The sequence below is a fragment of the Equus asinus genome, chromosome 2 (genome assembly GCF_041296235.1).
Source record: "Equus asinus isolate D_3611 breed Donkey chromosome 2, EquAss-T2T_v2, whole genome shotgun sequence".
Classification (NCBI taxonomy): Eukaryota; Metazoa; Chordata; class Mammalia; order Perissodactyla; family Equidae; genus Equus; species Equus asinus.
The window spans coordinates 28,474,623-28,490,520 of record NC_091791.1 but is presented as its reverse complement, the minus strand read 5'-3'; positions in this window follow the sequence as shown (position 1 = coordinate 28,490,520).

Sequence of the window (15,898 nt, the reverse complement as noted above, 5' to 3'; positions counted from 1 at the left end):
ATCTGTGGTAGAAGCTCATAAATTAGGAGCAAAATGGGCAGATTAAAAAGCTGAAGCCGAAGTCAGTCTGATAGAACCAAACAATAATCGCAGAGGTATCAGCACTGACGAGACAGAGTTAAGAATTCAAATCATCACTTGGCGAGGGCATGGGCCTCTGAGTGCTATGGAGCCACCAAGAAGTAGAAAGGAGGTTTTGCCCAGGTGCTCAGGCATTCCTTAAGCTTGATCAATCTCGGTGGGTGTGTGGCACAACCCAGGAGGTTTAGTGTATACTCTCTCAAGATCTCCATCTCTTGGACCACTCGGCACTGGGAGAGGAGTCACAACCGTCAGGCCCCACAGCTTGCCTAGCTCTTCCAAGAGTTGAGGTCAACTACAAGTATCGATTTCTCCTATTTGAGTCCTTACTCATGTATGAGATAGCACGTTGAATCAGTGTTCAATCAAAGGTGTTGTAAAACATATTTGTAGTAAGAGAAAGTTAATATCAGCTATTAGAAGGAAATTTTCAATTCAGTACCCTATGTCGACATACATAGGGAAACCAATGAACAGCAGTTTTCAATGTTTAAGCAGTTAGGTCACGACGCAATCTAGGGCAGATCCACGATGAGACTGAGAGGAGGTGGCTGAAAGCCTTGACATCACACAACTTCCATAATGCTGTTTTTTTGAAACCTATAAACCCACATCCTTTTGGGTAACTCTTTAAAGTTGTAAAACTTTTAGAAAATAAAATTTTAAAATTCCTTGAAGAGCCTTCTGTGTTACAACTAAAATCATTTATTCAACAGTACCCAAGATAGAGTCATAGAAACAACCTGGGAAGAAACAAGCCACTGATAGAGAATAGAAGTGTTTGGAACAAATATATTCCAAACTATTTAAATAAATCATGGAACATCCATAGAATAGAATAATAAGCAGCTGTGAAAAATAATGAAGAAGTCCATATGCATTGGTATAGAGGGATCTCTAATAAACGTTAAACGAAAAAAGCAAAATGCAGAACAATGTGTATAATGCCATCTGTTGGGGGGAGCTATACTTGTGTGATTTGACTTTTGTGTGCCAAATATCTCTGGAGAAATAACACAAAAGCTTAGTACCAGTGTTTGCTTCTAAGGAGGGGAACTGGGTGGATGAGGGACAGGGTTTCTTTTCACTATATACTATTTTATACCTTTTGAATTTTTTTTTTTTTTGAGGAAGATTAGCCCTGAGCTAACATCTGCTGCCAATCCTCCTCTTTTTGCTGAGGAAAACTGGCCCTGAGCTAACATCCATGCCCCTCTTCCTCTACTTTACATGTGGGACCCCTACCACAGCATGGCTTGCCAAACGGTGCCATGTCTGCACCCGGGATCTGAACCGGCGAACCCCGCGCTGCTGAAGTGGAACGTGAGCACTTAACTGCTGTGCCACTGGGCTGGCCCCATACCTTTTGAATTTTTAACTATTAAATATTTGTATTACCTATCATATAATAGGCTTTATCCCTAAAAAAAAGGTCACTCTCTAAAAAAGCAGAAGATCATTTTCGAGCATATTTTGGGTCATTGCAGAGGCCATAATGAAAGAAATTGCCATTACTTTGCAAAGGAGAGCTATAGTGAAGAAGGGGGGTGGGGGGAATTTGCAGTGTATTAACTGGGATGTCAGAAGGTTGATCAAAATTAGTACCGAGATTGTGAAAATTTGATAATTCCTGACAGAAGGAAAAAGAATAAAGTCTGTCTCATTGCATTTAAGTAAGCAGTAAGCAATGATAATGTTGAGAAAAAGGACTAAACATGGAGAAAATATTGGAACTCAATTAAAAATTATAAAAAGAGAAAAAAATGATTTGTGAAATAAAGTTTCAGAATGTTTTAATGTCACAATAAAATGTAGAAATAAATTTTCAGATGAACTCCATCTGAATCCAGCAATCAGTAAAACAATTTCACTTCCTTAAAATGCTTACACAAACACACCCCTAAAACACACGCATTCAGACACACACTGTAAGCAGTCCATAAGACCATTAAGACAATTGTGGACTTTTATGGCTATTTCTTTTTTAGGGGTCCTTCTTTGCATTTTTACTGCCATAAATTTACCTCTTCAAGTCACAACAATGAAGATTGAGCTTTCTTTCTTTTTCAGTTTTGTTCCCAACCAAATCTTTTGTACATTTCTGGAATTTAAGCCACCTCAGTTACTGCTACTTATCTGTAACACCATTGCTTTGAAGGATTAAAGCAGGTTTCTTGTAATACACTTAGATCAAGAGTTATCTGAGTCGAGAAGAATATCCTATTTGAGTTGGGGATGGAGAATCTTTTTTTTTTTTATTTCTTATTTTCTATTTATTTATTTATTTTTTGATCTTGAGTTGTTTTGATTTCCCCTGAGAGCAGTAATCTTGAGCAAGTGATATTTTTTTTAAAAAGCCCCAGACACACCACAAAACATTTCAAGTGATTTTAACTCCTGAATGAGGTTGGGCTACCTGAGTGATTCTCTCTCTTCTCTTCTTTGGCAGAAAGGATTAGAAACCTCCACAGAACTTGCTCTCTATTAAAGTGGAGTGCTGTGCATTCATTGGCAAGAGGTGAATTGTTTTCAGATTACATGCGAAAGAGCGTGTGTGTGTTTCTTTCCCACATCAAAGACTTGGATGGAAGCAGTTCTGAGTATTGCCAGGGATGCAAGAATTGGTGCTAAAGTGATTAACAAAATTGCTTTCCTGCAAAAGAAGCACAAAACATTACCTAGGGATTAGAGGAGGAGAGGCCAAGATTAAAGGTGATGTTGAATTTTGGGTGGAATATCTTATCCATCTTTTTCAAATCGTGCTTCAAGGATTCTGTGGCCCCTCCTTAAGGAAACCTGAACAAATCAAAGTCTTGTTTTCTCAAGTTTTGTACACAGGGGCACCGACAAGGTGGAATTAAAACTGCTAACATAAGCAGCACTCACTGGTGACCTCCGTATCTTTACCGCACACGACAAATACCTTTTGAATGTATTTTATTCAGCACACACCAATGACTCCATTGATCGAAGATTTTTTCATTTGTAATTGGTTTGTGTGTCCACCTGTTAGACTTATGATAGTGTTTTATAGAATTTCTGGAGTTGTTTGGTTTTAGTAAATCTTGTGTTACTTAGTATAGCATCCGTTTTTAAACATATCTTTCACAGCCAAATCCTTCATCTAGCCAAACTGTTAAAAAAAAAACAAAAAAAAGCCATAGAACCTACATTTTAAATAGTGATGGGAAGATCATACAACAAACCTTACAATTCCTAGTTTACGAAATTATTTTAAGGCGTATCTCTGCAATGACATTCTCTGTCACTTAGCATTTTTTCGCCTCTTTCCAAAACTGAATTTAGGCCTCCCTTCCTCTAAGAAATCCTCCTGACTTTAGTCTCCCAGTCAGAGACAGGCAGAAACATATAGGTACATGCAACTGTTCTGGTATGAATAGACTTTTTCTTCCTCTTTGGTTTATTCCTTTAAAACACTGAAGTCCAAAAAAGAAATAAAACGCATATCTGGATAAGTGGCAAAAAACATAAAGTTGAATGTAATAAGCAAAATAAATAAATTCCGAGCCGTATATACAGTATGACACCATTTATAAAAAAAAGTTAACACCACAAACTATATAGTTCTTTAGGGACCATACACATATATGTAAAAGTACTGAAAATAGAACAGAGTTATACACCTCGGACTCATGGGAGTGGCTGCCTCTTGCGAAGGAAAGTGGGAAATGAGATTGGGGGTAGTGGCGAAAGGGAGTTTTAGCTACATCTATAACGCTTATTTCTTTTAAAAGAAAAAAAAATTAAGCTAAGACGATTCACTGAGGCATAGTTGGGGATGTGAAGTGCCGTTGAAATTCTTGTTTAAAAAACACAGCAGAGGTTTGAGACCTCATGTCTGTCCTCATATTCACATACGTTCACATAACGTGTAGATTTTTTTGGTCCGACGCTAGTTCTGTCTCACTTTCTTTATAAGAACAGCAAAACTGGTTCAAATTAGTTAAATAATTGAGAATAGTTGTGACCTCCTCTTTCCCCACAATAACATTATCCTCATAAATTAACGCACTGTGGTGACGGAGCTTGATCTTTGTGTGGGTTCTGTAAGGAATAAGACATGCCGGGAGTCCTCAGCAAAGAGGATAAATAGGTGAATAAATAAGCAGTGTTCGCTTGCCAGCCTGCCTGCCATAGTCTGTGGGTGTTTTCATTTTGAAGTGATTTCTTGAGGTTGCCTATGTGAGTTCTTCGCTTTCAGGAACTTGTTGAGAACAATCATTTTTTATCTGTCTTTCCCTTGGGGTCCCGTAAGGTCACTGGACATAAGATAGCTGTGAAATTTGACATTGTTCCAATTTAAATGCTTTACTCCAGCAAGTGCAAGACTGTGGACGCTTCGGTGTGGGGATTGCCACGGCCAGGCCGTTTCTGAGACTCGCCAGCCCTCCAGGCTTCAAAGCCTGCCATCCTTGATCTCACTAAAGAATGTTTTTGAATTCTATGTCCATCTAGTGGTTGCCTGCAAAGATCTACTTGGCTTTTTCTTTCTTCCTTTTCTTTCACACTTGATCAGTGAGATTCTGTTTGTGATGGGGGTTTTGCCCCCCTTGGTCTTTAATTCTTTCACAGGTGGTTTCAAAGTGTCTATCCTTAGCCACTGCTTTCTATAAACAAGCAGGAATTCGCAAACCGCAGTTACTGATGGCTCTCCTCACGGAGCAATTCTCCCCTCACTTTGAAAATAGACTGTTTTGTGGACAGTAAAGTACAGTTCTTTTTCACAGATGAGATTAGAGGCTTGAGGGGAGGCTGGAGGGAGGGGAGTTTTTTTCTTTTCTCTCTCTCTCTCTTTTAGACTGGAGAGCCTTTGTGCTGTAACTCATTTTAGCAAATGCAAGAACTTTGCTTATTTTACACTCAGTTGCACCTTTGGTTAAAGATGACATGGCTCTAAGCAGAAGGTGCTGGGAATTTGCAGATTTCGTCACTAATTCTAACGTCTCCAGCATCCCAAGTATAAGGTTAGGAGTTGAAGATCAGGGAGTGACAGGAGCTAATGTGGTTGCATATCCAAGGCATCAAATTATATTAATTCTACCTGAGAATTTTGATGTGCCACGAGAGTTGAGATATCTATCTTATCACCTCCTTCACTCTCTGGGCTGAAAAATCCTTCCCCAGCTCTCACTTCCTTTGATTTGAAATTTCAGAAGGAGTGGGATTCAGTCTCTTATCTGTAGCAGCTGTTGGTCTTTTCAGTTTTCAAATGGATCCTTAAAGTTGGGGAGTTGATGGATTTATACTACCCTGAATTCTGTGAGAAAAAAATAACGGAGGCCAAGCGTTATCACTTGGTTCCTAACACATCAACAGTGTTAGGGAATATGTGTGTCTTGAGCCACTGTGACCTCTAGAAAAATGGGGGCACGTATTGAATTAAAGTCATTGCCTTTGTTCCAGCTCAAATTAAAACAATAAATACTTTTAATATTTTAAAATACTTTTGCTCTTTATAAATGTAACACACTTTATTAGAATCAATTTAAAAAAGACAAATCGTGTTCAAGCGGCATTGTTTATAATAGCAAAAAACTGAAATTAAGTAACCTAAATGTCCATCAATGGGCAACTGGCTAAACAAACTATAGTGTATCCATCTATAGAATAATATGTAACAATTAAAAAGAGCGAAACTGGAAAAGAGTGACACAGAAACATGTCTAAGAAATACTGTTGAGTGAAAAAAAAGTTGAAAGCTGATATTACAAAAATTATATGTATAAAACAATCACATAATTTTAGTGGGTTCAGGTACACATGTATATGAGATTGAGGAAGGTGATCAAAGGGGATTTTAACCTTATCTGTAATGTTTTACTTTTTTACAAGGAGAATGTATTTATATAATTCTCATGTAATTAAAAATAATTTTAAGTGATTTAAAAAACTAAATAGCAGATAACTAAAAAGAAAAGAATAAAATCACCTATAATCTGCTACCCAGACTTCCACATAGTCTTTTGTACGTATAATTTTCTAAATTTTTTTCTTTTTTTTTTTGCTGAGAAAGATTAGCCCTGAGCTAACATCTATTGCCAATCTTCCTCTTTTTTCTTTGAGGAAGATTAGTCTCGAGCTAACATCTGTGCCCGTCTTCCTCCATTTTATATGTGGGTAGCCAGAACAGCGTGGCCCAGGATCCAAACTCGCAAACCCAGGCAACCAAAGCGGAGCATGCTGAACTTAACCACTATGCCATGGGGCCGGCCCCTAAACAATTTTTTATTATGGTAAATACACATCATGTAAATTTACCATTTTAACCATTTTTAAGTGTACAGTTCAGTGGCATTAAGTACATTCCCGTTGTTGTGTAACCATCACCACTATCCATCTCCAGAAATTTTTCATCTTCCCAAACTGAAACTCTGTACCCATTAAACCATAACTCCTCGTTTCCCCACCCCCAGGCCCTGGTAATCACTATTCTACTTTCCGTCTCCATGTATTTGACTATTCTAGCTACCTCATATAAGTGGAATCATACAACATTTGTCCTTTTGTATCTGGTCTATTTCACTTAGCACAATGTCTTCAAGGTTCATCCATGTGGTAGCATCTGTCAGAATTTTACTCTTTTTAAAGGCTGAATAATATTCTATTGCATGTATGTACTACAATTTGTTTATCCATTCATCCCTCAGTGGACACTTGGGTTATTTCTGCCTTTGGCTATTGCAAAGAACGCTGCTGTGAACACTGGTGCATGAACACTAGCTGTTTGAGTCCCTGCTTTCAGTTATTTTGTATATGTTCCCAGATGTGAAATTGTTAGGTCAAATGGTAATTCTATATTTAAATATTTGAGAAACCACCATACTTTTTTCCACAGTGGCTGCACATTTTACATTCTCACCAGCAATGCACAAGGGTTCCGATTTCTCCAAATCCACACCAGCACTTGTTTTCTGTTGGTTTTTTTTTTCATAATAGCCATCCTTATAGGTGTGAAGTGCTTATATACTTCTAAAAATTAAAAATTGGCCTCAACTGTAGCTTAACATAACCTTGACATTTTTCTACGCCATTGAATATTCTTCAACAATATCATTTTAATGACTGCATAGCATTCCACTGAGTGAGATATACCATGATCCACTCAATCAATTCCCTATCATTGGAAATTTGGGTGTTTTCAATTTTTTGGCAGTATAAAGAGCATTCCGTATTCACATTCCTGACTTTGCTTTAAATTGGCTTATAAATTCCTAACAGTGATATTGCTGGGTCATAGGGCATGTACATTTTTTAAAGCTTTGAAGATCAACAGCCATTTTAGAATTTAGTTTAAAAGAGGGATTGGAGGACAGAAAGAATTGCTACTGCAGCTACGCACTTAAGACCCCAAGGAACCTACTACTTAATCAGTGGAGAAATTCCCGCACACAATGCAAAGAGTGGGCATTGTCTGTTAGCCCTCCCGCAATTCGTCTTTCACCATTGACCTCCATCGAAACCTTCAGCTTAGGAAAAGAATGTGGAAGCCTATTACTAGAAAGCCTGATTCAGTGGTACTCAGGGTGCTAAAATAGTTCTGCATGTGAGCACTTTCCTCTCTGTAGTTCGCTACTGGATGCAGGACCAATCTGAATCTCTTTCACTTTGCTCATTACTGAAATATGACGCTCTCTCTGGGGTGGAAATTACAGAAGTATTTTATAGCACCCAGGAATAACACAACAGAGAAAACTAATTCAAGAGGAATCATCCAGGAACAAATAACAAGGTGGTAGCTTTCTCCCTCCTGAACTACCTAATTATTAGTTGGTACAGCCTATGCCCCCACAGGGCCCTGGACTTGGAAATCCTGGGCAAACTTTAGTTACATTGATCTCATACTCAGAGACCTCTGCCACCCACAGGCTTCGAGGTCAATACAAACACCTTTGCTGACCGCTCAGCATTCTGATTTCCCCCAACCTCTCCCTCCTTATTGCCCCAGCATGAAACCTTCCATTCCATCCAGAGTGAACTATTTGCTAAATCTCAAATAAGCAGCATGTGCTGTGGAAAGACCCTTAGACTTGGAGTCAGATAATCTGGATTTGAACCCTGGCTCTGCGATTTCTTTGTTAAATGACCTTGGACAAAATTCCTAATCTTGCTGAGCCTCAGTTCCCTTATCTGTAAAACAGGGATGACAAAGCCTAATTTGCCGTATTATTATGCGTGTGTTAAACTAGACAACGGCATATAAAAGAAGTTAGCACAATGCAAGGGTGTAGTGAGTGTCTGATGGGTGACATGAATGTCCTGTTTATCCTGGCTTTTGGGCCTTTGCTCCCACCTGTTCTCTTTCTGGACAAGTCCTTTCTCATCTGAATCTCACCCATCCATCAAAGCAAACTCGTGTTTTAGCCCCCTTGAAAGCCCTGCCATGAAAATCCTTAGCACTCTCTGACTAGACTACTCATTTGGCGTTGGTCTACACCGCCTGATATTGGTCATAGTTTTTACTGTGTATTTGACTTCTCCAGGTAGCCCGTCAAAGAACAGAAACCATGCTTACTACTTCTCTGCCCCCTCACCTTTCCCCTTCTGCATCAAGAATGTTTTATACATAGTAGATGGTAAATAAATATTTGTTGACTGACCCTTTTCACTCTCCCTACACTTTATGATCTGCCTGTATCAGTAGGACCATGTCAGTCCTTCTGAATGGATTCTCTCCTGGGGCAATTTTTAGGGAGCGCTGATACCAATTTTGCCCCAACAATAATCATAATTAATGTATAGCATTTCCTTGCTTGCAGTAATAGCCTGTAAGTTCAACAGAATGGATATTATGGTTATTACATCCCTATTTCTCAGACACTCAGAGAGGTCAAGTGATTTGTCCAAGGCCACAAAGCTAGCATATGGCAGAAGTGAAAATTGAACTCAGACCTACTGATTGCAAAGCCCATGCTCTTGGCCTCACATAATAAAACCTCCCTCAATATTTAACTGTTAACATTTGTCGCTCTCTGAAGTAATATTATTGTTAAATTTTAGGTCATTGCCTAAGAAGAAAATGGTGGTGTTCTTGGGTATAGTAACCACCTAAAGAAACTTCTTTAGTGTTTGCAGAGACATGAAAGAATTGTACATGATATGCCAGTTCTCAGGGAAATGTTCCAGGTGAGAACCTTGTGTAAATGATTTCCTTGGGACCCTTAATGGAAGCTGGGCCTTTGGCGGGAAGGAGTTTTTCCCTTATATCTTTAATTGTGACTTAGAGCAGCCTTCTTAGAAATGGTTCTCCCACTTTACTTGTTACCTCTTAGGTGACCTTCTGCCCCCACCCCTTAAGCCTCAGGAGCTCCTGCTCCAAGGCCTTGGCTCTGGCTCCCAGGATTCTTCCCCTGCTGTCACCCTCCATGAGCTAGGGTCCCTCCAGCAAAGGGCACAACCACAGCTCAAGGGCATCATAGGTCATCCTGGTTAGAAGAGACTCTGAGGGTCATCCTATCACTACACAGTCCTCCAGCACACCAGTGCATCTCCCAGCTACACAGTTCATTCTCTGACAGCTCAGTCGACAGTCTTCAGATTGCTGGAAGATGGGAATCCACAGACAGTTTACCTACAATCCAAAGGAAAGCCATGTCTCTTGGCTACCTCAGTCATTGAGTAAGCAACAGCCTTTCTGTCCAGAGTGTCAGTCTACCTTCTGTCCCAGTAAAAATCCCTGGAAGCCACATGAATCTTGATTTACCTGTTACCTTCAATTCTGTTAATAACAATTGCTTAAACTCATCTCTGCCCTGCCCTCCTTGGACAGTTGGGCACTAAAGTTAATTTTGCTGAGTTGCTTCCAGATTTGTTCAACATATATTTGTTAAGAACTACTTCCCAGGTACCTTGCTAAGCACTGGGGGATAAAAAGTGGGCTATAGAACCTTCTCATTTTTTTCTCAACCGAATTCCACTGAAAGCCCCACCTCCTCACAACCATCAAGCCTCCTGTCAGCAACACACCCCAAGTTGCACAGAGACTATTCTCATCTGAGAGCTTGTTTTTTTCTGAAACGTTTCCATAAACATTAACACAGCAATGACTTAATTACATCTAATTACTCTGGGCCACAATCGGAGTATGATCTCAATTCACACACTATTTTGGTAGATTGTTGCATGTAACCCCAGGCATAATATGTCTTCGTCTTTACCCACATCATTTGGTGAAGCCCTCTCTCCTTTTCTCATGACACTGTTACCACTAGTTTTCCCACACTCACCATTCTGTCTCAAACACTGAGAGTTCAAACATCTCTCCTCCAAAGATCTTAACCTTGAGACTTAGACATTTTTGCTTATTTCTCAACAGTACCCCCTCCTCCCTAGCTGTCCTTTAACACAACATCAACTCAGTCAAATGAAATAAACAAACATTTACAGAGTGAGGAAGCGGGGAAAGATGGGGAGAGGGACACTGTGATTACTGACCCATCCTGCCCCAGCTTTCCCTTACTAAGAGTGTCTTTTGGGTACAAGCTCAAAATGGCAGTTAAGATCAAAGTCTAATTTCTTATGCTTTCCTAAAGACCAGCAATGAATAATTGGGATTTGAAATTTAAAAAACAATACCACTTACAATAGCACCAAAACTCCCGGATAATTAGGTATAACCCTAACAAAACATGTACAGGATCTATAAGTAGAAAACTACACAAGACTGATGAAAGAAAGAAAAGAAGATCTAAATAAATGGAGAGAGATTCCACGTTAGAAAGTCAGTATACAAAATCTACTGCTTTCCTATATACCGGGAATGAACAACTAGAATCTGAAATTTTAAAAAAGATACCATTTAATGGGTTCAGGTGATCAGCACACTAGCTTGGCGAATAGCAGTTTCAACTTGACTACATCCTTTAGTCAGAAGTCCTGGGTTATTGAGGCCTTTCATGTAGTGTCCCAGACCTCATCTTTAATTTTGAGTCAAAGCTGTCCTTTGAGTGATTCTAACCATCCCTGGATTCCTCGGAGGTACTATTTGTGAAGTCTTTTTTTTCCTCCAAGCCTCTTTCATTTAGGTAGCGGCATCTTCCCCGCAGGCTTCCACTCCTCATTTTCAAACCTTCCTGCCTCTCTTGCTTCCAGCTGATTACTGAACTTTGGTCTGACACTTCCAAAGGCACCCCCAACCTCCAGCAAGTCATACTGCCTGTGTCTTGTTTCCCAGCTATTGTCTGCCTTCTCTGTCCTTCACTCCTCTTTCCCTCCAACTCCTTCCTTGCTCTTCCCCAGGGTACAGGCCAGACCTTCAAAAGTGTACTTATCGTGTTTAAGTCATTTTCTCTGAAACAAATATTTGCATATGCGAACCCCACATTTGCCATATGGTTTTTCCTACTTCCCAGCCAAAGGAACTCTCAATTTCATATATATTTTGGGAAATGAAGTTTTCCCCAGATGGTCTCTCCAAAGCACCAAAGCAAGGTCAGGGTTTATGCATTCCTTCAAAAGTTCTGGGCAGAGGTTAGAATTACTCATGTTTTCTTGGTCCCATCAGCAGTTATTTCATCCATGCACCTGATAATGGGACACAACCTGACTCTTTCTCAGCTAAAAACACACCAGAGTTTGAGAGAGATGTTGAACCATAAACTGCCATCCCCAGGGAAGGGAGAGAAACCTGCCCAGTTGCTCAAATAATTTCAAACCAAATCCCCTAAGAATACTTCCACGGGGAGAGAAAAAGAGTATGAATATTAGAAAGATGATGAACCAGGTGTGCCGAAAAGGTTTCTTAGTCATTCTCAGCCCTAGAAGGGGATGGAGACAGCTCCACATGTCTACTGGGAAACATATTTCCCCTTTTAAATCAGGAAAGAAAAAAACAACAACATAGTCTCAAATAGAGAATGTTTTCTTTTGTAACTGGAAGCAAACATCACTGATGGCTTTAACAGCTGCCTGCCAACATGGCCTGAGAAGCAGGCAAGCTCAAACATTTTTTGAGATCAACACATGTACAGACATACAGTATATTAGGTCAAATTATAAATCCAAGAATAAAAGAACAAATAAACAAATTTTAGCTTTCTCTAGGCTTCTGCATCCAATGCCAGCTAAAGTAGACTCTGAAGCAGAGAAATCTAGATTCCAAGAAGGCAGGTCTCCCAGGAGTTCAAGTCAAACCTCCCTCTGGTAGGAAAAGAAGGTGCCGTTGTCGATTAACTGGCTGACGGCTGACCAGGGCCAGGCTGACAGCCCTGCTTAGCCGAGGCTTCCTCATGTCTCAGCCTAGCAGACTCCGAGGGTGTGTGGCAGGTTAACTTTAGGCCTGCCATTGACTTGATCTTTGACCCCAGTAAATCATTTAATATGCCATGTGCCTTTGTCCATATGTTAATGTTTGGTGTAATTCAGATGAGAATTCCAGCAAGTCTGGGTGTGCCACCCATTAGGGCTAAATCATTCCCTTTGGAGATTCTAGGAAGAACCTTCTGGACAGCTGCATTACAGAGAGCTGAGGTATCTGAACAAATCAGATTGAAACGCCTGCATGTGGTGAGACTAGCATCACCTTAATTGTGGCTGAAAATAGAACAAATTTATTCTTTTTTTTTTAAGATTGGCACCTGAGCTAACATCTGTTGCCAGTCTTTTTTTCCTTCTTCTCCCCAAAGCCCCCCAGTACACAGTTGTATATTCTAGTTGTACGTCCTTCTGGTTGTGCTATGTGGGACGCCACCTCAGCATGGCTTGATGAACGGTGCCATGTCCGCACCTGGGATGTGAACTGGCGAAACCCTGGGCCACCCAAGCGGAGCGCACAAACTTAACTACTTGGCCACAGGGCCAGCCCCAAATTTATTCTTTAGTTATCAAAACTGACACAAGACTTTTGTGATAGTTTTGTCTTAGGGCAAGAAACCCAGCACAGTGTGGTAGGTGGGAGATACTGGATTATTCTCCAGATTTAACCACTATACTAGTTAGGTGACCTTGAACAAGTCACTCAAGGTTGTTCAGACATTAGTTGGTCATGAAATCAATGAAATAGATTGTAACTAAATGTTTTTGAATGAATTCAAGTTGAATAAAACAGAAAATATCAATGCTTAGTCCACAATAAGTATAAGCACTATCACATGTGAGTGTGGAGGTGCGTTTCCTTGGGTCATGATGAACAATAAATTTCTTACTGTGGGTAACAAACAGAGAAGTTTTCCAGCCCGTGGCTTAGACCATGGAGTTTTGATTTCGCCATTTATTGAGTGGAAATAATTCATTTTATACATATACATATATATACATATTCATGTACACATACATATAATGAGCACCACCGTGTGTCAGGAACAGTGGCATATGACATATACAAGCATGGCAAGACCTTGTCTTCATGGAGCCTCGGTTAGTGGGGGAGCCAGTCATAAAAGAAGTACATAATTATTTAACTACCATTGTGATAAGGGCTACAAGAGACTTACAAGTTATGAAGGGAGTGTGTAACATGGGTTCCTAACTTGAGCTGCAGGATCAGGGCCAGCTTCCCTAAGGAAGTGATATAGAAGGAGGCAGAGAGTGATGTAGGTAAAGAACTGAGGGGAAAGCATTCCAGGCAGAAGGACCAGCGAGTGTGAGAAGACCCTGAGGAAGGACTAAGAGGGTCAGGCCCACCTCAAAGATTTCTGTAAGGATTAAATGAGATGACAGTGGAAACACATTGTAAACTGCAGAGTGTTATTCAAATGTGGCATATTATTATTTAAAACAATGAATATAAACAGGTCTTAAAGATGAGCTTAGTTTCCTTTTTGCACCCACTCAGTGAGCACAGCTCAGCACCAGGCACTGTTCAAGGTCCTGGGGATACAGCAGTAAATTGCACACGACCACTGCCCTGCAAAGATTCCCTTTCAGAGAGAGACAGACAGACAGACAATAAACGTATAAAACTGTAATTTCAGAGAGCAGTAAAGTGGGGCAGAGGAGAAGAGACTAATCAAAGTAGGGGAAGTGTTTTAGACAGGGAGGCACGGGTCTCTGAATAAAATGAGATCCGCCACTCTCTGACGAGGTGACCTTGGGTACATCACCTAACTTTTCAAGACTTAGCTTCGTCCTCTGTTAAATAATACTTAGACCCATCTCACAGGATTGCTCTGAGGATTAAAGGAGCTCAGGAATGCAAGGCCTCTAGTACAATGCCAGAGTGAACAGGCACGTAACAATTGCTAAATAATTGAGTGTCTCCTGACCTGCAACTCAAAATATTAGGAATATGTTTATAAAGATATAGAATGACAAGAAGGAGAAAATAGGCCTTCTATTTTCAGACCCGGCTGCACAAATCCTTCAAAAAGGAGTCATTGCTGATCTTCAACTCTGTATCAATTGGGCCCTCTCAGAATGAGAAGCTGAGACAGGGTGAGGTGTGCAAGCAGTTTGGGGTGGGGGGTGGGAACGCCTATGAAAGATAAAAGAGGGAAGAAGCAGAACTGGGCAGGATTAGAGGGGTCCTACGCTGGGCAGGAAGGCCAGGCCCTGGTACCCTCACTACGCTCAGTCATTAGCGAGGGCCGACCATGGGGAGCACGGGCTCGGCTCAAAAGGGCAGCCGCCCAACAAGTTCTTCCTTGAAGGGCCATCTGAGTGGTGCACCTCCACAGCTGCCACAAACCTGCAGCCTCCACTGGGACTCCTGCCGACTCTTGCTGTCAAAGGAACAGAGCTTCCTTGGGAGAGGAAAATGTGATGTATTCTGACTTGGGGGAGGCTGCATAAAGGAAAAGCACTCAAAGGGCCAGAGAATCCTAGCCCTGATTTTATGATATTCTGTATCTATTAGGATGTCTTCGGCCACAAGTTACAGAAAACCCAACTCAAAATGGCTTGAACAATAAAGAACATTTATAATCTCATATAAGAAGAAGTCTGGAAGAAGGAGGGCCCTGGAGTTGTTTAATTTAAAATTCAATGATGTCGTGATTTTGGGTGAAGCATTTTTCAGTTCTGACATCCTGGGCATGTCAACATTGTCTCCATTAGTACCCTTCGTGGTTCCAAACTTGCTGCTGCAGTCCTAGATATCCTATGTGGATGAGATGAGACCTAGCAGAGGACAGGCCCTATCTTCCTGTGCATCTCTCTCTATCAGTGAGGAACTTTTCTCAGAAGCCCCCCAGCAGACTTACCTTCATGTCCCACGTGCCAGAATCTCATCACATACCCACCTGTACACAAATCACCAATAAGACCAATGGGATTGCCATGACTGGTGGGCCTGCAGACCCGGGATGATGAGGTTGAGAAACTCCTTTTACTTTTTTTTTAATATGTGACTTTATATACACATATATGTACACACATGTACATATGTACATCAGCTATATTGAAATATAATTCCCAGACTAATATGTGACTTTTTTTTAACTGAAAAGAATTTTGTTGATCAACTTTTTAAAAACTGTGGTAGAAAACAGCACATAACAAAACTTAGCCTCTTAACCATTTTCAAATGTACAGTTCAATGGCATTAAGTACATTCACCCTGTTGTGTTACCATCACCACCGCACATCCACAGAACTCTCCTCATCTTACAAAACTGAAACTCTGTACCTATTAACCAATAACTCTCCATTCTTCTTTCTCCCAGCCCCTAGCAACCACCATTCTACTTTCTGTCTCCATATATTTGACTACTCTAGATACCGCATACAAGCAGAATTGTACAATATTTGCCCTTCTGTGTCTAGCTTATTTAGCATAATATCTTCAAGGTTTACCCATATCATAGCTTATATCAGAATTTCCTTCCTTTTTAAGGCTAGATAATATTCCATTGTATGTATATAC